General features: G+C 40.7%; 1 protein-coding gene and 1 pseudogene across 3 annotated transcripts in view; one reads left to right on the forward strand and one right to left on the reverse strand.

Moving 5' to 3' along the window:
• Positions 1 to 24092, reverse strand: part of DDC (dopa decarboxylase) — a 111451-nt gene that overhangs the window by 33472 nt on the left and 53887 nt on the right. The gene's annotated exons all lie outside the window — the stretch shown is intronic.
• LOC108409733 (melanoregulin pseudogene) lies at positions 16805 to 18900 on the forward strand (annotated as a pseudogene).

Genomic DNA, 24092 nt, shown 5'->3' on the forward strand with positions numbered 1-24092 from the left:
GTTTTATTCTGAACTCATTTGTTTTTCCTTTGATTGCTTTTGTGGATAGTTGATATTATTTTTTGCCTTTAGTTAGCATTTGGTTGGTCTGCTTTTTTGCTGTGATTTTATTTTCTCTGGTGACATTTATTTAGCTTTAGGAGAACTTCCATACAGAACAGTCCCTTTAAAATGCCCAGTAGATGTGGTTTATGGGAGGCAAATTCCCCCCACTTTTGCTTACCTGGTAATTGTTTAATCCTTCCTTCAAATTGAAATGATAATCTTGTTGGATACAGTATTCTTCATTCAAGGCCCTTCTGTTTCATTGCATTAAATATATCATGCCATTATCTTCTGGACTGTAAGGTTTCTGCTGAGAAGTCTGATGATAGCCTGATGGGTTTTCCTTTGTAGGTGATCTTTTTTCTCTCTCTGGCTGCCTTTAATACCCTGTCCTTGTCTTTGATCTTTGCCATTTTAATTATTATATGTCTTGGTGTTGTCCTCCTTGGGTCCCTTGTGTTGGGAGATCTGTGGACTTCCATGGTCTGAGAGACTATTTTCTTCCCCAGCTTGGGGAAGTTTTCAGCAATTATTTCTTCAAAGACACTTTCTATGCCTTTTACTCTCTCTTCTTCTTCTGGTACCCCTATAAAGTGAATATTGTTTCATTTGGACTGGTCACACAGTTCTCTTAATATTCTTTCATTCCCAGAGATCCTTTTATCGCTCTCTGCCTCAGCTTCTCGAGTCCTGTTCTCTGATTTCTATTCCATTAACAGTCTCTTGCACCTCATCCAGTCTGCTTTTAAGTCCTTCTATTGATTGTTTCATTTCTGTTATCTCCCCCAGACTTCATCCCTTAAGTTTTGCATATTTCTCTGCAGCTCCACCAGCATGTCTATGACTTTCATTTTGAATTCTTTTTTAGGAAGATTGGTTATATCTATCTCACCAGGCCCTCTCTCTGGGGTTGTTTGAGTGATTTTAAATGGACCAGATTATTCTGCCTTTTCATGGCAATAGAAGTGATTGCTGGCAGGTGGTGTGTGTTTCAGCTGGGAGAACAAAGTCCCTTCCTGCTTGCTGGTTGCCTTGCCTTTCTCCCCTGCCTGTGCAGGCTACCTGCACACAGGGAGCAACTCTGGGTTAATCCTGTTGTGCCGTGGACAGGGCGGCCCTCAGGATAGCCTAGAGCACTGCGGGGGGGTTGCAGATGTGCTGGATGTGTTCTCCTGCAAGAACGGCTCCCCTTCATGCCTTCTGGACCTTGCACCAGCTTCCTCTGCCTTTGCCAGGTAGCTTCACGCTGGCAGCAGCCTCTTGGTCTAGCCCGATTAGCTGCATGCTGGGAGAAGGCTCTGTGTGGTTGCTGTGGGCGGGGTTTCTCCCCAGCTAGTCCATAGCAATGACGAGTGCTATTGCTTGCAGTGCTGGCTGGGGGCAATGAATGGCAGGCTGCTTATTGCCATGAGGGTCTTCAGAGCTGCGTTGCCACCCAGGGGGTTAAGGCACTTGAAGTTCCTCAAGATTCCCAACCTGCTGGGCTGAGTGTGCCGGGATGGTTTTGTCCACCTGTTAAACCCTTGTCCCTTTAAGACTTTTAAAGTGCTGGTTTTTCTTTTGTCCCAGGGGAGCTGGCCATAGGGATCCACCTGCAGTCTCCATCTCAGATTTTACTTTTCCATTTCTCTAATATCCAGCACACCATGTAATGTGTGTGTGTGCTCCCGGTGCAGATTACTAAGGTAAGGCTGGTGGAAGTCCTGGGCTTCCACTCCCTCCCCACTCTGACTCCTTTCCTCCCACCAGTGAGCTGGGGTTGGGGGAACACTTGGGTCCTGCTGGGTCACAGCTTTGTATCTTACCCTTTTCATGAGATGCTGAGTTCTCGCAGATGTAGAATAGCCAGGCTTTGTACTGTATCTTCTGGTCTCTCTTTTAGGAATTGTATTTGCTGTATTTTCAAATATATATATATGGTTTTGGGAGGAGATTTTCACCACCCTACTCACACCGCCATCTTGAGTGCCTCTGATGTTACTAACTCTTAAAGAGCTATTCAGAGAAAGTGATGAGTGTGGCTGGTCACACAAGAGGCAATGTGGACCAGAATCTGCATGCTGGCTCCACTCTGGGCATCTTGTGGGGCAGCAATTATATGTGCATTGCCTGTCTGATATCTGACTTCCCATGTACTTACCCAGCAAGCTCTTGAAAACAGGCTCCACTGTTTATTTCTTTGTAGTTCTAGGAGTTTGCTGGACACAGAATGGATACTGAAACATGTTTGCCAAATTTAAACTCTCTCCAAATGATCAAAATGCATATTATGTTCACACAACCAATGAGCCTAATTGATATGTGATACCAGGTACCATCTGAATAATGGAATTTCTCCTCCAGTGTGGTAAGAGTGTGAACTTTCATTCAACCTGTGTAGCCTTTATGGAGCCCCCCTAAGACCCCAATGCGCCATGCCTTGAGCACAGAGATGAAGAGGTCAGAAACACACAGTCTGGTAAATGTGAGAACCTAACTAGAGGCCTTGCTGATTCCATTTCACCTACAACTACCTGCATTTCACCTAAATACAAATGCTCCTCTCAGAGAGTCAAAGTGCTCTTCAAAGAGGCATCGTGCCTGCCCTGCCCTGGCCGGAGATCTGCTGTCCTGGGACTGGCATGGTTCCCTGCCCAGGAAGTGATTCCAAAGCAGGTCCTGGCTGGACTCTGTGGGGTGTGACAGGGGGAGTCAGTCCCCCAAGAGGCTACTCTCAGGACTGCCAGGAGTGATGCTTTTTATGTTTTATTATTACTCAGGAGGAGAACACAACAGATTGGGAGGTTATTGTCTTTGAAAAGACAGCTTGTTGTACTCACCATTCCCAGAAGGAAGGGCCATGCCACACTGTGGAGGGCCCCTGGGGAAGTCAGGAGGCAGAGGGAGTGGGGAAGATGTGTGCAGGAGCCTTAATGGCGGTGTCTGCAGGAAGTAACTGGTGAGGCAGGGTAAGCGGGCTTAGGATTGACTCCTTTGACTTACTTGCAGGGTGAGTCATTTACCATTTTGGCTAGTCCTGTGAGGGGCAGTCTCTCCAGAGTCAGCAAGGACCCTGAGATGTCAAAGCATCAGAAATACAGAAAATAAAAGGGCATGATGAATACACAGACATTTTAACCATGCACTCATGCAAAAAGAACTAGACTGGAGATGCAGCTCTGTGTCGCACTGGCACCTCCCTGGACTTCTGTTTTCCCACTTAGAACACGAGCTGGATGTGGCAGCTGCTCAGTCTATAAGGCCCAGTGGGCTTCAGCCTTCCATACCTTTAGACACTTTCTTTGGTGCTCTCCGTCCCATTCCTCTACAGCTCTGTCCATGCCCTCCCATTTCCGGTATCAAGCATTCTGCACATTTGCTTCATTTTGACGAGTGGAGTCAATTAGTGCGAATTCAAGTCAGGGTGTTATTTTTCTCTGGTATTTGAAATTTCTTCCTGATATAAAACTGAACAATAAAATGCTTTGTCTAAGGTGCCTGGTTTGATAGCAGAGCATGAGACTCTTAAAATGCTTAGTCTATGTCATCAGAAGCAGAGTAAAAATTGTGTATTTAAAAAGAAAATCACAGAAGCTCTGAACCTTCTTAATATTGCTTGTAATTGATCTTCCCAATGTTATGAGTCTCTTAGGAATGACGTAGCCATAACTCAGCAATTTCTTCAGTTTCATCTAATTTTCCTGTTAAAGTCTAACTGAAATAGATGCAATAACTTGTTTTTAAAATTACATACATATTAAATGTCCTGTTAAAATTCTTTTCTATCTATTAATGTGTGTACAGAAGAGTGTCTGGAACATTGTTCACCAAATATCAATAAAATATTTCTTGAAGATGAGATTTTGATTAATATAAACCTTTATTCTTGGATCATAGGTAACTGTTGATGTTATGTTCTGCACATGGACCATTTTTGTAAAAACAATGAAATCCTGCCTAGTTCTGGCCTCAGTTGAGAATTAGGTGATGTTTTCTGAGTTCTTATTCTGCAGGCTTGGGAGCTTTGCAGATATTATGTTCAGTTGTCACACAACCTTATGAGTTGGACACATTTATGATGTTGACGCTACAACTGACTGCAGTCAGCATCCTGGAGGTTGGGTCAAGGACACACAGGCCAAGCAGACCAAGATGGGAACCCAGGTGCAGTTACCCCTTGTTGTTCTGCCAGTTGGAGAACCCCACACCCTAGGCCATGCCAGAGGCCCTCCCCACCAACCTGAGGCTGGTAAGCTCATGAGGGAGGCCTGTGGGTAGGCACTGGGGACCTAGGCGCTCAGCAAGTATATGACTGGCTCACTGTTCTGATGGCTACAAGTCAGCTTGCTCTAATGCTCCAAAGCTGCTTTAATGTCCAGAACCTGCTCTGCTCTGGGCTCTGATTACCCCAGCTCAACTCAATGATGCTAACCTGATTTCAGCTGCTCTGCAGAGGCATAATCACATTTGTTCAGTGGTGAGGCATGGGGGACCATGCAGGTGCTCCATCTCAGAGATGCCCAGGTGAGCAGCCACTTTGAGAAAGGAGCCCTTCTCCTGCCTTCCTTGACTATTAACAAGGACTGTTCTGTAGGGATATGTGCCTTGTAGGCCCTTCCTTAGACCTTTGTCCTGACCTCTAGGGAAGACAAACCAGCACAAAGAAGAAAGGGAAGCTTTACTACAAGCCTCAAGCAAGTGGAGGCACAGATTCAGCCTTTCCCATTCAAACCTGCCAAATGTGCCCTTTGCTCTCAGCAGAGGGTGTTGCACTTTGAGGGTCCTGCAACCCTTTTGCAAACATAATGAAGGCTATGGGTCTGCACCACAGATTGATGCATGTAGTTATTAGGCATGTGCAGAATTATGACCACTAGATGTATAGCTTCAACAGGCCAGCTGGGAGGTAAGTCAATGCTTAAGCTACTGCCTCTTCCAGGTCTGGCCTGGCTGCTCTCTCTGGTTTCAGTATCCCTTGGCTGCCTGCCCAAGAGAAAAAACTGGTTGCATTTCTGAAACATTCTGTGATCTCTCACATCTCTGAACCTTTGCAGGACCTCAGATAGGCACCATGCCCAGGAGCACTGCCTGCGTATCCATGAGGAGAGGCTTCGCAGCTCCCCTCCACCAAGTTCATCGCACCCTCTACCCCTTGTTGGCTGCTTTGTTCTCACCAGATGGAACAGAGATGGGAGAACATGTCTAGCTTCCCACAGAGAACCATTCCACCAGGAAAGGGACTAGGTTCTTGGCAAATCCCTGGGGGGCTGGCACATGGGACGTTCTGGAGGAAGGAAGCCTTGGAAGGAAATGGGGATGAGCCGGGAACTCCTGCTGCTCCGACACAGGATGGGCCCATGGCTGTAGCTTCTGTCAGCAGAATGTCACAGATGCCCCCAAATATTTTCTGTAATCTTGGTCTCTAGATCAAAATTCTAACAGTGATGTGTTACTTGGGTACCCACACTTCCTTTAGAAAAAAAGAAGTGTGGCTTGTTCCTCTGGGTAACAAGTATAGTCTTCTCCCCAGGGTTCGGGTCTCTCCTTGCCTCGCCCTTCCCGCAAGCCAAGAAATTGACTCCAAGTTCTCATTTCTGCACACCTTCAATTGTCCCGGCACTGCAGCCACTGCCCTAATTTTCTCCATTCCTTCCTCACTGTGGAATCTAATCCCACATTCCTCACTCCCTCGTGAGCCCAAGGGAACCTGAACTCTACCCCAGCCACTCTAGTAAACCTGCTCCTAAGAAAGTCACAAATTACCTCCTCTTAGCAAAATGAAGATAGCATGGCAATCCTAGTATCATGCAGCAGGCACCCCGCCTTCAGCCCCACCCCCTTGGGGCTCTGGTTCAGCCCTCTCTTTTTTGTGACCTCAGCTTTCTTGGGCAGAGGCAGGGAGGGAGAATACCCTGTGACAATTTGTGTGGATAAAGGGCATGAACTCTCCTGAGAGGTACAAACTTTCCACTTGAGCAAAATTGAGCACAAGCCTGGACTGTACCTGTTTCTTGGTTCTGGAAGAGCAAAACCATATAAGTGAGGCCTGGGGATGTCATTTGGGACTCCTCCCCCATATCTGCTTCTGATCAGTCACCAACTCCTTATAAAAGTCTCTCAAATCCATTCCTTGCTTTCACCCCCACTGCTGTCATTTAGTTCATGCCCTTTATCCACACAAATTGTCACAGGGTATTCTCCCTCCCTGCCTCTGTCCAGCTTCTCACCAGTCGTGTCACACCAACCATACTTAAACCATTTTTTCTCAGCAATGCATGTGATTAAAATCTTTACATCACAAATGCACTCCCACAGGCAAATCCAGATTAGAACAGGACTCATTAGATATTTTTCAGATAAATAATGTCCTATAATAATTCCTAATCTCTACAAATGTTGGCCGGTAATTGCTAATGACACTGGTGGTGGTCAAAACAGTGAGCTAGGACCAGGAGAGGGACAGCAGCTCCAGTGGCTGCCTCCCATCCATGTAATAGCTGCTCAGATGTGCCACATTTTTATAGAGTAGCTTTGAACTGATGCAAACTGGAGGAAATCACCCCAATTTAGACCATTCTTTTAACAGACAGATGACTGCAGGCACACCAAGGCTTCACTCCCCTACTGTGTGCCCCTCAGCCACCAGAGGGGCTTTGGAAAATACAAATCTGATTGTGTCTCTCTTTGGCTCAAAAACTCCTCCAGTGAAGGCATGTTGCTCTTAACGAAGAGCCCACCTCCACGAGGCACCATCCCTGCGTGGCTCCTGACTGCCTACCTCTGCAGCCTGCCTCCTCCCTCACTCCACTCACCTCAAGCTCCAGGCAGCGAAGACCCTCACAGTCCTCATCCTGCCCTTTGCACTGGGCAGCAGTGCCATGAAGAGCCTAAAGTAGGAGCTTTGGAATTGCACCATTGCACAACCTGCCAGTCTCATGGCCCCAGCAAGCTCTGAAGCCTTGCTGCATCTCAGTTTCCTGGGAGGCAATAGCATCTCATTGCTATTCCCTTTCCCTGGGATACTTCTGTGCCTCAGCTGCCCCTCCTCACCCCTGCCCTCGGCCTCCATCCCTCACTCCTGCAAAGCTGTGGCTCCTGTGCAACTCTTCCCTAATCAGTCCTCCCTCAGTGGGAGTGGCTGAAATTTCTGTTTGTTAAATGACTGCTTGTTTAACATCAGTTAGACAACAGGGTCCTGAGGCCCCTCTTCATCTCTGTGCCCACAGGCCTGGCCTGCGGTGGGTGCTCAGGAAACATCTGTCCAGTGAATGGCTGGCTGTGAGTGAGCATGGATGTGTTGCCTGTTCTGTCGTGAGAAGTTCTGAGACCTAACATGTAGAGAAGGACCTGGCAATTACTGCCAAGACCAAGAATCCATCCATCTTTTGCTTGAAAGGCCACCAGTGAGGACTGTAAGATGTGGTCAGTGGAGATGCCTCCTAAATGACATCTATGAAATGTCCCAGTGGAGACCTAGGCACCCAATGGGCTCCCAAAAGACGCTTTGTTTCAAATTCTTTACGAATACCAAAGCCCAGGGAGGGGCCGATGTGCGTGGCTGCTGCTGGATGAAATCCCATCACTGAATGGAGAGCAGGTTTGGCTCCCCTTTCCTTTGGAAGGGTCAGGAATATGTGTGTCAGGTACAACACTTTATAAAAAATACTTCAACAAAGGCAATAAAATATATTCTCTAATGATTCCTGAGGGAAGACCACAGAAGTTTACCTTTCATAAAATTATATGTAAGAAGAGATGAAATTCAATCTTTCTTCCAGAATCCCTACAACTTTCTATACCATTGTATTACTTAATACATACATGTGAATTTTTGTCAAGATAAAGAAAACAACACTAAAAGAGATTAAAGCTACTGACTGTGATGAGAGAACATCGTGGGTGAGGGGGTAGTAATTGTTCAACAGACTCCTATTGTCTGGTATTGCCGTTTTAATACACACAGGATGAACCAACTATGAAGCCAGGTACATATATGACTTAATTCCATACAAATTTCAATGTAAGTGAAGACTTACATTCTAACACATAAGTGGGCAAAAGGGAGCAGGGAAAATCTCTAACACATAATATATCACTCTACACTGCATCACTACCACCACATTAGTTTTCCTTCAGTAGAAGTCTCTATTTTAACATTATTTTTATTTTTAATAACTTCTTTATGAAACAACTTTTGTGGTAAATTGGTACAACCTTTCTTAAAGGGAATATGGCAGAGTCAAAAGGCTTAGGGAAAAAGCATACCTAGAATAAAATAATTCCACTGCTAGAAATTGTTCCTAAGGAATTACTGACAGATGTAAGATTAGTTAATTAATTTTTAAAATCCACCAAAAACTACCAAAGTATGTAAGATAAATAACCCAAATATTTAACACTAGGATATTACTAGGATATATATATATATATATATGGGTTATATATATATATATATAAATATATATATATATTTGGGTTCTTATCAAAGAAAATTATATTTATACTTACATATATGTACACATATGTTATGCATCTATATATAAATATATATAGCAAGAGAGATGAGATATAATGACATATTCTGTGATTTTTTTAGCAGAATAATATTTTCATAATATATATAATGACCTAGACAAATACTAATATATGAGGTGAAGAAAGAATTTCACATATCAGTGTATATAAGACAATCTTAACTTTGTTTAAAATAAATATATGTAAATGTGTGCAGAAAAGGGAGCTAAAAGGATACAAACCCAAATGTTAAATAGGTTTTTAATTTTTACTTGCCTTTTTATACTCTCCTATCAGATCTTAGAACCTCACAGGGCAGGAGACACACTGGAGTTTGGGGCCTGCTGGCAGCAAGGACGTAGGGGGCAAAGATCCCAGAGGGAAGGGAAATGCTGGAAATTGCACCTGTTGTCCTACACTCATTGCCCATTCAGGTATATTCTACTTCTTAAGCTGAGAGGGAAAGAGGCCAAGAAGCAAAGCAAAACAAGAGATAACAGCTGGGCCGAGTTTGCAGCAGTTTGAGGGATGGGGAAGACAAAAACTGGTGTTTAGACCTGCCACTGAAGAGGGGCCCTGGAAAGCACCCTTCTATTAGGAGGGTGACACCACAGGAATGAGGGCAAAGTGGAGGTGCTCAGTTCTATAGTCAGTGTGCAGCTGTGGGCAAGCTCAGACTCCCACTGGATTGAGTGGTCTTTCATGTCTGTGGCTGCCTGCCAAAGGATATAGCGATTACTCCTTGGAGAAAAGTGACATTACCCAAAAGAGCCTGTAATATTTCATATACTATGTTTGACACTGTATATATACACATATGTACACGTTATGCATATATATATAAATATCCTGTGTACTTGCTCCACCTTGCCCACTTGGCCCATATATATATGTGTGTGTGTGTGTGTGTGTGTGTGTGTGTGTGTGTGTGTGTGTGTGTGTGTCAAGAAACTGAACTAGGAGCACAAGAGAAAAAAAAATAGAAAATAGGTGCAACAAGGTATAGATACTGGAGTTAGTAGATGATAAACTTTAAAATAATTACGATTAATATGTTCAATGAAAAAGATGGGTAGTTGGAAAATTTTATCAGAGTAGAATCTATTAAGAGAATCAGATGCAAATTCTAGAAAAATATAAAAACTCTATCAAGTTCTTTAAAAATATAAAAACTCTATCAAGACTCTCAAAGACAAAAAGAGGAAAGACACAAAGGATCCTAAAACCAGCACATCCAAAAGATGGTAAGAATATAATATAAACAGAAACCTGTGAAAAGATGGAAGAATAGGAAAGCAAGGCAAAAACCTCCTCCCACATACACTCCAAGGAAGCTACTACAGCAAATATAACTAATCCTGAAAACAACCTGAAGACTTCAGAACAGACCACCTACAACTGGGGAAGAAGAGAAGACCATACAGAGAAGTGTAAAGTGGCAGAGCCACACAGATCAGGACCCAAGCTCTTCCCCCATCCAGCCCACAAGCAGGAGGGAGTGGAACAGAGTGGGGAAGGTATAAGCACTCAGGAATCTGGCACACCTGGCCCTGGAGATCTGCTCTGGGAACACGAGTCCACATTGCACTGGGCTTTGGTGATTAACAAGGCTAGACAACAGGGAGAGCAGAGCACTCTGGGGAGCTGAGACTCCTGTTGCTGTGGAAGACAGGCACGTTCTGTTGGTCCTGCTGAAACCCAACACAGAGAGAGCAGTTTGGAAGATTTACCAGGAGATGGAAGTCTGCCAGAGGACTGGGGTGCAGGGGTCAGAGGGAGCTCTCTCTGGAGGAGAAAGGGCAGGGAGACATTTCCCCAAACCTTCCACAGCCCAACTAGTTGGGAATTCATGGTCAACTCCAAATGCCCCAACCCCTTTGATGGCAGCTCAGCCCCATGGTGGAACTTCCCGTGTACTTGCTCCACCCTGCCCACTTGGCCCGGCAGTGGGCTGCCACTGCTGACAGTCAGGCAAAGGGTGGCCTGCCCAAAATGAATTCCAGAAGAAGCACCTCACTTCATACAAAGGCCACACAGAGGTGAGCTGTGAAGAGCAGCCACTGCTGGCAAACAGGCAGAAAGGTGGTCCCCTCCACAGGGCACCAACAGAACAAAAGCTCAGCCACAAAAGAGAACCAGGTGCTGGTGAGCAAAGAGTCTTGAGCTTCTGGGCACCACAGGGTGCCTTCTTCATAAAGCCATTGCTTTCTAGATCAGAAGGCAAAACTGATCTATCTAACACAAAAGGAGAAACAAAGAAACCCAGATAAAAATGAGAAGGCAGAGGAATATGTCCCAAAAAACACAAGACACTGGGGAAAAGGGCTATATGAAGTAGAGATTAGCAATCTTCTTGATAAAGATTTCAAGTAACAGTAAAAAATATGCTCACTGATTGGGGGAAAAGAAGTGATGATCCCAGGGAGAACTTCAACAAAGAGACAGAAAATTTGAAGAGCCACTCAGAGTTGAAGAATACAAGAACTGAAATGAAAAATACAGTAAAAGGAATTACTAGTCAACTTCTGAAAGTAGAGGAGACAATCAATGAGATGAAAATTAGAGAACAGGAAAACCACCAAGCTCAGGAGCACAGGGAAAAAACGATTTCTAAGAATGAGAAGATGCTAAGAGAACTGTGTGACAACTCTAAACAAAACAATATTCCCCCTAGAGGGGTCCCAGAAGGAGAAGAAAGAGACAAAGGAGTAGGAAGTACCTTTGAAGAAACAATAGCTCAAAACTCCCCCAGTTTGGGAAAGGAAATAGACACCCAGATCCTGGAAGCATGGAGAGCCCCTAACAAAAGGAACCCCAGGAAGACCACACCAAGACATATAGTAATTAAAATGGCAAAGATTAAAGGTAAAGAGAGAATTTCAAAAACAAGAGAGAGGTAAATGGTTACCTATAAGGGAAACTCTATAAGGCTATCAGCAGATTTCTCAACAGAACAGGCCAGAAGGGAGTGGCATGAAATATTTACCAAATTCAAAGTAAAGAACCTATGACCAAGAATCCTCTGCCTAGCAAAGTTATCATTCAGAATTGAAGGTGAGATTAAAAGTTTCCCAGATAAACAAAGGTTAAAAGAATTCACAGCTACTAAACTGGCCTTAGAAGATATGTTAAAGGGACTCCTGTAAATGGAAATATTCTTGAGACTAAATATTTTTCATCAGTGAGAAAAAGCCTACAGTAAAAGTAGTAGACCAATTACTAAGTAAGTATGCAGTTTAAAAAAAAGTAGTAAAATGGTGTACAAATCAGTCAAGGCATACACAAAAGATACAGATTATGACAGATTATACATAAAGTATGGAGGAAGAAAAATAAAAAAGTAGCACTTTTAGATGTGTTTAAAATAGAACAACCATCAACTTAGTATAGACTGTATACATTTAGTAAACTCTCTACGAACCTTATGGTAATCACAAACCTAAGACCTATAATAGATAAACAAAAATTTTTTAAAAAAGAAATCCAAGAATGGACTAATAGTTATCAAAGGGAAAGGGACTGGGGAGGACGGGTGGGAAGGGAGGGATAAGGGCAGGAAAAAAAGAAAGGGGGCATTATGATTAGGATGTATAGTGTGGGGGGGGCATGGGGAGGGCTGTGCAACACAGAAAAGACAAGTAGTGATTTTACAGCATCTTACTATGTTGATGGACAGTGACTGTGAATGGGGATGTGGGGGGGACTTGGTGAAGGGGGTAGCCTAGTAAAAATAATGTCCTTCATGTAATTGTAGATTAATGATACCAAAATAAAATTAAAAAAAAAAAAGAAATCCAAGCATAACCTAAAGAAGACCATCAAATAACAGGAGAACAGTAGAATAGAGGAAAAATGGAACAAAGAGGAACTACAAAAAACACCAGAAAACAACTACTGAAATGGCAATAAATACATACCTATCAATAATTACCTTAAATGTAAATGGACTAAATGCACCAATCAAAAGACATAAGGTGGCAGAATGGATAAAGAAACAAGATCCATCCATATTCTATATACTGCCTACAAGAGACTCATTTCAAACATAAATATATACATAGATAGAAAGTGAAGGGATAGAAAAAAATATTTCATTTAAATAAAAGGGAGAAAAAAGCAGGAGTAGCAATATATATATCAGACAAAACAGACCTCAAAACAAAAAGTAACAATCCACAAAGACATTACATAATGATAAAGGGATCAGTCCAACAAGAGGATATAACAATCATAAATATCTATGCACCCAACATCTATATTTATAAAACAAACACTAACAGAACTAAAGGGAGAAATAGAAATCAACACAATCCTATGAAGGGATTTTAACACCCCACTCACATCAATGGACAGATTACCCATTCAGAAAATAAATAAGGAAACAGGCACTGAACAACACATTAGATCAAACAGACTTAACAGATATATGCAGAGCATTTCACCCAAAAGCAGCAGGATACACATTTTTCTAAAGTGCATATAAAATGGTCTCCAGATCACATATCAGGACACAAAAAGAACCTCAGTAAATTCAAAATGTTGAAAATCTATCAAGTACCTTTTCAGATCTCAATTGAATGAAACTAGGAATCAATTACATGAAAAAGAAAACCAAAAAAAAAAAAAAAACCACACACTTCAAATAATCAATTGATCTGTAAATAAATAAAAGAGGAAACCAAGCAATACATGGAGAAAATGAAAACAAAAATACAATGGTCTAAAATTTGTGGGATGATGCAAAAGCAGTTCCAAGTAGGAAGTATATAGCAATAAAAGCCTACCTCAACAAACAAGATCCCAAATAAATAGTCTAAACTTGTAACTAAAGAAACTAGAACAAGTAGAACAAATGAAAGCCAACATTAGTAGGAAGAGGGATATAATACAGAAAATAGAATAAGAAAGTAATTGAAAAAAATAAGTGAAACCAAGAACTTGTTCCTCAAGAAGATAAAATAGACAAATCACTAGCCAGACTTAAAAAAAAGAGGGAGAACACAAACAAAATCAGAAATGAAAAAGGAGAAGTTACAACTGATCACACAGAAATACAAAGAATTGTGAGACAATTCTATGAAAAATTATATGTCTGTGAATTGTACAACTAGAAGAAATGAAAAATTCCTAGAAATGTACAAACTTCCAAGACTGACCCAGAAAAACTTCCAAGATTGACAGAAACAGAAAATCTGAACAGACCAATAACCAGTAACAAAATTGAACTGGTAATAAAAAAAAAACTCCTAAAAACAGAAGTCCAATATCAGACAGCTTCACAGGTGAATCCTACCAAATATTTGAAGAAGAGTAAATACCATCCTTCTTTAAAAATGCCAAAAAAGAGAAGAGGAGGGAATACTTCTAAGCTCATTCTAAGGCCAGTACTACTCTAATACAAAAACCAGACAAAGATAATACAAAAAAATTACAGACCAATACACGAAAAAAACCCTCAACAAAATATTAGCAAACTGAATTGAAAAATACATCAAGAAGATAATCCATTACAAGCAAGTGGGATTTATTCCAGGGATGTAAGGATGGTACAACATTTATAAGTCAACCAATATGATACACCATATTAACAAAAGGAAACATAAAAACATGATCATCTTAACAGATACTGATAATGAGAAAATTCAACAACCTCTCATGAGAAAAACTGTCAACAAAATGAATATAGAGTGAACATACTTCAACATAATAAAGTCCATATATGACAAACCTACAGCTAACATCACATTTAATGGTGAAAAGTGAAAGCTTTTTCTCTAAGATCACAAACAAGACATGGACACCCACTCTGACTACTTTAATTGAACATAGTACTGGGTCCTAGCCATAGCAATAAGATGAGAAAAATAGATAAAAGGTATCCAAACTAGTAAGGAGAGAGTAAAACTGTCACTATTTGCAGATGACATGATACTATAAACCCTAAGACTCCACCCAAAAACTATTAGAACTAATAACTGGCTTTAGAAAATTTGCAGGATACAAAATCAATGCACAAAAATCTGTTGCATTCCTATATACTAGCAATGAACTAGCAGAAAGAGAAATCAGAAAAACAATTCCACTCACTATTGTATCAAAAAGAATAAAATATCCAAGAATAAACTTAACCAAAGAGGTGAAATACCTATACTTTGAAAGCTATGACACTGATGAAAGAAATTGAAGAAGACACAAATGGAAATCTGTGCCATGCTCATGGATAGGAAGAAATACTATTATCAAAATAGCCAACACAATTTATAGATTCAATGCAATCCCTATCAAAATACCAATGGCCTCTTTTAAAGAACTAGAGAAAATAATCATAAATATGGAATCATAAAAGACCCCAAATAGTCAAAGCAGTTTTGAGAAAGAACAAAGCTTGGGGTATCACACTCCCTGCTATACTACAAAGCTATAGTAATCAAAACAGTATGGTACTGCCACAAGAACAGACTCATAGATCAATGGAACAGAATAGAGAGCCCAGAAATAAACCCACACATATATGCAAATAATATATAATAAAGGAGACATGAATATAGAAAAACAGTCTCTTCAATAACTGGTGTTGGGAAAACTGGACAGCTACATACAAGAGAATGAATCTGGATTAGTGTCTAACTCCATATACAAAAATAAACCCAAAATGGATTAAAGACCAAAATATAAGATATGAAACTATAAAACTCTTGGGAGAAAACATAGGCAAAAATCTTTTGAATGCAAGCATGAGCAATTTTTTCTGGACATGTCTCCCCAGATAGGGGAAACAAAAGCAAAAATGATCAAGTGGGACTACATCAAGCTAAAATGCTCTATACAGCAAAGGACACTACTGTCAATAAAACAAAAAGACAACCTACAATATGGAAGAGTATATCCATAAATGATTTATCTGATAAGGGGTTAATGTCCAAAATACATAAAGCACTCCTATGACTCAACATGAAAAAAAACCCAAACAATCCAATTAAAAAATGGATAGAGGACCTGAACAGACATTTTCCCAAAGAAATATAGATAGCCCATAGGCACATGAAATGATGCTCCATATTATTAATCATGAGGGAAATGCAAATCAAAACCACAATGAGATATCACTTCACACCAGTCAGAAAGGTCACTGTCCCAAAGAGAGGAAATTTCAGCAATTCCAGCAAGTTATGTTATGGATATTGGGAAAGATGTGGAGAAAAGGAAAACCTTTTGCACTGTTGGTGGGAATGTAAAGTGGTATAGCCACATGGAAAGCAGTAAGAAGTTTCTCAAAAAACTAAAAATAGAAATATCATACAACCCAGAAGTCCACTTCTAAGAATTTACCTGAGGAAAACAAAATCTCTGATACAAAAAGATGTATGTACTTGTGTGTTATTGCTACATTATTTACAACAGCCAAATATGGAAGCAACCAAAGTGTCCATCAGTAGATGAATGGATAAAGAAGAAGTGGTACATGTACACAATGGAATATTATTCAGCCATAAAAAAGAAAGAAACATAGATGGCAACAACATAGATGGACCATTTGATAGATGGACCTAGAGGGTATTATACTAAGGGAAGTACACCAAGTGGACAAAAACAAATGCCGCAAGATTTCACTTATATGTGGAATCTAAAAACAAAACAACAGTAGACTCATAGAAACAGAAGTGGCTGGTGGTCATCATGGGGTAGGCGTACGGGTTGGGGTGAGTGGATGAAACAGGTGAAGGGGATAAAGAGAAACAAAATCTCAATCATAATATAAATTAGTCACAGGGATGAAAGTACAGCATAGAGAATATAGTCAATAGGTCTGTAACATCTTTCTATGTTAAAAGATAGTAACTGCACTAGCTGGGCGTGAGGATTTAATGATGTGTATAACTGTTGAATCAGTATGTTGCATACTTGAAACCAATATAATATTGTATATCAACTATACTTCAATAAAATAATATATATATAAAAAAAAAAGAATATAATACAAAGAACTATCCAAATTGTTAAAAACTTGAATGAAATCCCAGTCACTCAAAAAATCCCAAACTAAGCGGAGGCCAGAGTGTGACTGTGCAGCCCCGGGGCCGTGGAGGCGCCTCCGGCCTCGCCCGGGTCCCAGGCCGCGGCATGATGCGCACGGACCAGCCCGCGACGCCGGGGCCGCGACTGTCGCCGCGCCTGGACGCCGGCCCTCCGGCCGTGCCCTGCCGCGCTCGCTCTCCGCGGCGGCTTCCTCAGAGCCTCCAGGCTCCAGCGGGGCCCCTTGCTCTCCATGGGGCTAAGGCACTGGCTGAGGACCGTGTGTGGCTGCTGCCCGTGCCAGTGCCTAGAGGAGCCCGCCGCGCCCGAGAAGGAGCTGCTGGTCAGTGCTAGCAATCCATATCCTTCATTTGGAGCAACTCTGGCGAGGGATGATGAAAAGAACTTGTGGAGTACTCCTCATGACATGTCCCATACAGAGGCAGACGACGACAGAACCCTGTACAATTTAATAGTCGTTCGTAATCAGCAGGTCAAAGATTCAGAGAGTGCAAAAGCTCACCTACGACATCCACGTCCTGTGGCAGATCCGAAGGGAAGTGAGGAATAGATGGAAACGCATTTTAGAAGAGTTAGGTTTTCAAAAGGAAGCAGACTCTTTGTTGTCAGTGACTAAACTGAGCACCATCAGTGATTCTAAAAACACAACGAAAGCTCAGGAGATACTGTTAAAATTGGCTGAAGAAACCAATACTTTTCCAACCAGCTGGGAGCTCTCGAAGAGATACCTCTTCGTTGTGGACCGTCTCATTGCTCTTGATGCTACAGAAGAGTTCTTTAAAATTGCCAGTCGAACTTAACCCAAGAAGCCTGGGGTCCCATGCCCAGCAGATGGCCAGAAAGAACTGCACTGCCTTCCATTGCCAAGTCCCTAACAGAGAGGCCGGGAGGCAGAATTGGAATTCTTCCACTGAAACTCAACAGCCAACCAAAGTTGGACAAATGCTTAGAGAAGAGAGGCAGCAAGTAGAGGGCTAGCTAGAAGAAAAGTGATTCTGATCTGCAAATATCTAAGGGTTTGGTTATGTGGTCTTCATGAGAATGTAACTCTGTGAGGTGAAGGTTGCTTTGAAACCCTCTGCTGATCTTGCATCAGAGTCAGTGGGATATTTCATTGTGAGTGATTAGATTCCAAGAACCGATTGCCCCCATTTTGGTTCTGGTTGTATGATAAGCTCTCACCACTAATCTTATTGGAAGAATGGGATGATCTAGTTAATAAAACAATACAATTAATAGAGACAGCCATTATCAAGCCCAAATACGGATTACCAATTTTTAAATAATTATTAGAGGTTAATGCCAAAATAATACCAGGCATTACATGACCTTTCTTGGATTTGGAAGAACTTACAGAATCTTGGAGGTGTCAGAGGCATCATTGTAATAGTTATGATTATTCAGGAGTTTAGATGTGCCAGGAATAGGAATGTCTAGGGGTGCTACTCAGAAGTGAGTTCCAAATGAAGTGATCCCAAGCAGAATCTCCTGCAGCCACATGTAGAAAGCTCTATTCAGTTGTGGTACAAGCATCTTAAATTTCCAACATTCCTGATGTCTGGTTACCTCATTTTTGCATATTGTCCATTTCTACTCCACAAACCCTTGATATTTTATCCAGGATTGCATGTGTAAACCTAAACGTTTGCCTTCATTTCCTTCTCTTCCCCTTAATCTGTTTCTGGTTTAGCAGCTGAGAGTTGTACCTGCTCAGATTTGCAGACTCGTAGCTCCACAAGCAATGTTGCATGAAAGAAGGTAACTGCTGGACTGTCTTCCATTCCGAACATGATTTTCAAAACGGAACAGTGCTGCCAATACAACTTGCTTCTGTCCACAGATTGAGAAGTCCAGCTTCAAAAGTTACTTGCTACTTAAGCAAGGAGCTTGCCCAGGAATCATGGTTCATTTTATTGAAAAGGCTTTCAGAACTTGTAGGGCTTATCAGTAGGTTCCTGAGAACAATGGCAATATTTTTACTTTTACAGTGCTCTTCTGACTTCAGTTTAAGAAGTGACTTGTTTCTTGTCTGTCCAGTGGATTATGACTTGAAAATTTCCTGACTAGCTCTTTTGGTAGTGTACACAATGTTCAAAATATTTGTTATTTTGCAGACCAATTTAACTGACATGTTTCAGCAAAATTCTTCCTAGTTTTATAAGTAAGCTAAAAGTTTTATTTTTGTATATTTAGTGTTTAATCCCTCTCCTGTTTTAAATTAGGCTGCAGATAGTGTCGCTCACCTCTGTGGGCTCTTGCAAGGTAGACACACAAACAGTGAAACAAACAAAAACAAAACAAACTATAAAATTAAAAAATTGAAAAAAAAAAATCCCAAACTAACAATAAGCCCAGTGCAATAAATCATTTGAATAGACCTATACCTATTAAAGATATTGATTCATAATTTTAAACCCTAAATATCTTTCTCAGGTGGTTTTGTTGAAAAATAATACCAAATTTATTTAAAGAAGAATTTACATCCACTCTATATAATCTCTTCCAGAAAACAGCAGAGGAAGGAAACACATCCCAAGTCATTTTATGAAGTCAGAATTAAGCTAATATCAAAATCAGAACAAGAAAGTAAAAAGGGAAAGCCACAAACCAATATCACTCATGAATATAGGAGGAAAAAATTTAAATATTATTTAGACTCTAGCAATATATAAAAGGAGTTATACAATATGAACAAGTGAGTTTATCCCAAGGATGCAAAGATGATTCAATATTTGAAATTCAATCAATGTAATTCACCTTAATCCAGACAGAAAAAGTAGACCACACAATCATATCAATCAATAAAGATTGTTTTCATGATAAAAAACTTATAATTCAAGGAATAGAGAGAAACTTTCTCAACTTGATAAAGTACATCTATATAAAACCTTCAGCTAACATCATATTTAATGATGAAAATCTACATATATTTCCCTTACAATTCAGAACAAAGCAACAACGTCCACTCTCACCACTGCTTTTCAACTAGAAATTCTAGCCAGAGCAAGAAGTTAAGAAAAGGAAATAAAAGATACAGATTGGAAAGACATAAAACTATCTGTTTGCAGATGACATGAGTTTCCATATAGAAATCCTAATGAATAAGGCAAAATCAAAATAAAAAACTGTGGGCAAAATCACAATATTTCCAGAATGTCTTGCCTGGCATTAGTGTATCTCCATATCAGTAGGTGTTAGCAAGGGGTGGAGATAAGTAGTTCATTTCCATATCAATAGGTAATTACAAGGGCAAGTGAGGACATATCTGGACCAGAGAGGTTGGGTGGGGCCTCTTCTTCTGCAGCTGCGTCAAGAGAGAGACGCGGGATGACAGCTTGTACAAAATAAACGGTTTTCTCCCACTTTATTTCTCCCTTTGACTGATACCGGTTTCAAAGGTACTTTACTCTGGGATTTTCCCCACAGAGTTACAAAACCAAAAAGCTCCTAGAACTAATAAACAATTGTAACAAGGTTTAGGATAAAAGGTTAATAGACGAAAGTCCTACATCTTATACCTTTCACAAAAATTAACTCAAAATGATTTATAGACCTAAATGTAAAATGCAGAACTATAAAACTCCTAGAAGATAAAAATAGGAGAAAATGCAGATGAATCTAAGATTTGGTCAAAGCTTCTTAGCTAAAATATGAAAGGTATGATCCATGAAAGAAAAATTCATGGAAGAAAAAAAATAAGATGAACTTCATTATAATTTAAAACTTCTGCTCTGTAAATGATACTTCTACTCTGTGAACAAAATGACAAGTCACTGTGTGGGTAAAATTGTAACTTTTCCAGAATATCTTGCCTGGTTTTAGTATGTTTTCATATCAATAGGCGTTCAGAGGTGGAAAGAAGTATGGCTTTAGTACATTTGCATCTTTCCTCAGGGGTGGAGAAGTTCATCTCCATATCTATGGGTGATTACCTGGCAACAACAGAGGGCTTATCTGTATCTGAGAGGTGAGGGGGAAGGCCGGTGATTGCTGCTAGAGCAGAGAAGAAAGACAGACTGGGACTGCAGTTTGTGAGAAATAAACGGGTTTTAAACTTTATTTCTCCCTTTGACTGATTTTGGTTTTTAGGGGTATTTTGCCCCGGGATTTCCTTTCCCCGGACTGACACACTGACTGGGAGAAAAATATTTCAGTACACATCTCTTGATAAAGGACTGGTATCCAAGATATACAAAGAACACTTACAACTCAACAATAATAAACTATAAGCAATCCAATTAAAATGTAGACAGCAGATCTGAACTGACAACTCACCAAAGAAGATGTTCAAATGTGAAATAAGCATATAAAATGATCTTCAACATTACATGCTCATTAGGGAATTTCAAATTAAAGCAACATTAAGATACCACTAAACACCTATTAGAATGGCTAAAATCCAAAACACTTACATCCTCAAATACTGGTAAGGACATGGAAAAACAGGAATTCTCATTGAGGAAGTGCAAAATGGTACAGCTACTTTGGAGGAGAATTTGGAGATTTCTTATAAAACTATACTCTTATTTTATAAACTTATAAAACTCACTTTTGATCCAGAAATTGTATGTGCTCCTTTTTACTTACCCAAATGAATGGAAAACTTATGTCCAAACAAAAACCTGCACATGAATGTTAATAGCACTTTTTACAGAATTGCCAAAACTTGGAAGCATCCAAGGTATCTGTGATACTGTGATTTATAATAACAAATATATATTTGGTCTTCCTCCCCTTTTCTGGCACAGAGCTCCAAAAACTCTAGGAATTTCCTAAGTGATTACAGCAACAAGATTCTTTTGTTATATTAATGAGGTGGCTTCTAGAAAGCCCCTGGGTTACCTAAGATGGGGGTGAGTTGCCAAGGGAAACAATCATGTGATTCGAGGGTTAGAACTTTTCAGTCCCACCCTCCTGACCTCTGGGGAAGAGAGAGGGGCTGGAGATTGAGCTCAATCACCAATGATCAATGGTTTAATCAGGCCTATGTAATGAACCTTCTGTAAGAATCCAAAAGAATGGGGTTCAGAGAGCTTCCAGGTTGTTGAACATGTAGAGATGTAGGAAGAGTGTGTGCTAGGAGAAGACATGGAAACTCCTCATTCTTCCCCATACATTGCTTTCTGCATCTCATCCATCTGGCTGTTTCTGAGTTATATTCTTTTACAACAAACTGGTGATCTAGTAAGTGAAATATTTATCTGAGTTCTCTGAGCCACTCTAGACAAGTGAACCCAAGGAGGAGGCCACTGGAACCTTTGACCTAAAGCAGTTGCTCAGAAGCCCAGGTGACAACCTGGACTTGCAGTTGGCGTCTGAAGTGGGGGTCACTCTTGCAGGACTGACCCTTAACCTGTGGGATCTGATGCTATCTCCAGGTAGATAATGTCAGAACTGAGTGAATTGCTTGATAGTGTTGGAAAACCCCCACTTCAGGAGTGCAGAACCTTAATGTCTTTCAAATGGTGAATAAATAAACTGTGGTGCCTCCAAACAAAAGAATACTGTTCAGTGATTTTTGAAAAAGAGCTATAAGGCCTCTAAAAGACATAGAGGAACCTTTAGTGTATAATACTAAGCGAAGGTAGCCGATCTAAAAGGTCTACATACTGTATGAGTACATCTATATGACACTCTGGAGAAAGCAGAATGAACTATGGAGACAGTAAAAAGATCAGAGTTTGCCCAGAGCCGGGGTGGAGGGTAGGAGTGATAAGTAAGTGGGGTACAGGGGATTTTTAGGGCAGTGAAATTATTCTGTATGATACTGAAATGGTGTATACATGTCATTAGACATTTGTCAAAAACCATAGACTTTAGGTAATAATAACATGTATTCCAAAGAAACTCCTTTTGTGTTTCCAGACCCAATTCCAATGAGTGTGTGTGTGAGAGACAGAGGGTGGGGGGGTTCCCATGCACAACACTAAGTAATTCTTGAACACCAGCAGGTTATTCAAGAACTCAGCTCAATTCTGATGCTTCCTGCCTGGGGACAGCTCCAGATTCCCCAGGTTAAGGGTTCCACACTATAAAACTGCCCTCTAGTCCCCACTCCAGACACCAGTCTCAAGTCCCAGGCAGTTACCTGTGCTTCTGATCTACCAACTACAGATTGGAGGTTCCAGCAACCTCCCCTTAGGTTTGATTTGTTTGCTAGAGTGGCTCACAGAACTCAGGGAGACACATTTCCCAGTTTAATAAAAGAATCCATAAAGGATATGGTGTTAACAGCCTGATGAAGAGATACATAGGGCAGGATCCCAAATAAAGGAGCTTCTATCCTCATGGAGTTAAGGGCCTGGCCTGGTGGCATGTGGAAGCATTTTGGTTCCCAAGCATGGAAGCCCTCTCCAAGGAAGAAACAGGATTCAAGAGAGTGAATGGCTCTTCTCAGGTGTTTTTGTGAGGGCTTCATTGCAGTCATGACTGACTGAATCATTGGCCATTGGCTGATTCAACCTCCAGTCCCCCTCTCCTTGCATCTCTGACCCTTGGGTGGGGTTCAGAAGTCTCTCATTAACATGACAAAAGACTGTTACACCTTTAAGGCTCTGAACTGTTTTTGGGAACTGTAGGTGAAAACCAAATATACCTTGGAAATATATATTTGTTCATCTGAATGTCCAAATATGTATTTCTTATAATTCATTATATTGCATAATGTATTAATATTGATATATTCATTATAAATATAATTATCCATCCAATTAGAAAATGGCAAAGGACAGAAGACATTTGAATATATGGATATATGGTTAGCAGATAAGCATATGGAAAGACGTTCAACATCATGAGTCATCAGAAGTGCCAATTAAGACCATGACGAGACATCCCTGTGCCTCTATCAAAACACCTAAAATTAAAAGTAGTGACAATACTAAAAGCTACTGAGGATGCAAAGAACCTGAATTTCCTATGCATTGCCAGTGAAATTGGTACAATGCATATGTGTAGTCCTCTGTCATTTGTGACACATGCAGATGCATGTAACCATCCCTCTGGTCAGGAAACAGAACTGCTCCATTGCCACAAAGATCTCCCTGGTGCTATCCCTTTATTCACACTCACCATCCTCTTCTACCACCCATGACTATAAACTGTAAAATAGTACAGCCACTTAGGAAAATAATTTGGCAGATTCTTTAAAAAGCAAACATATAACTACTACATGATCCTCAGTTGCACTCTTGGGAATTTATCCCAGAGAAATAAAAACACATGTTCACCCAAACACCTGTACACAAATATTCACTAAGCTTTATTTGTTCTAGCCATGACTTGGAAACAACTATATGTCCCTCAATTCATAAACAGTTAAACTGTGGTCAAAGAGTATGGTACCAAATCCCCAAGGTACAGCAATAAAAACTACCAGCTATTGATACATGCAGCAGTTTGTGTGGATCTCAAGGGATTTCTGTGGAGGGAAAATGTCTGTTGGATTGCATTTATATAACAATCACAAAATGAAACAAGTGTAGAGATAGAAAACAGATTAGTGGTTGCCAGGGTTGAGG

Source organism: Manis javanica, chromosome 6, assembly GCF_040802235.1.
Source record: "Manis javanica isolate MJ-LG chromosome 6, MJ_LKY, whole genome shotgun sequence".
Lineage (NCBI taxonomy): Eukaryota > Metazoa > Chordata > Mammalia > Pholidota > Manidae > Manis > Manis javanica.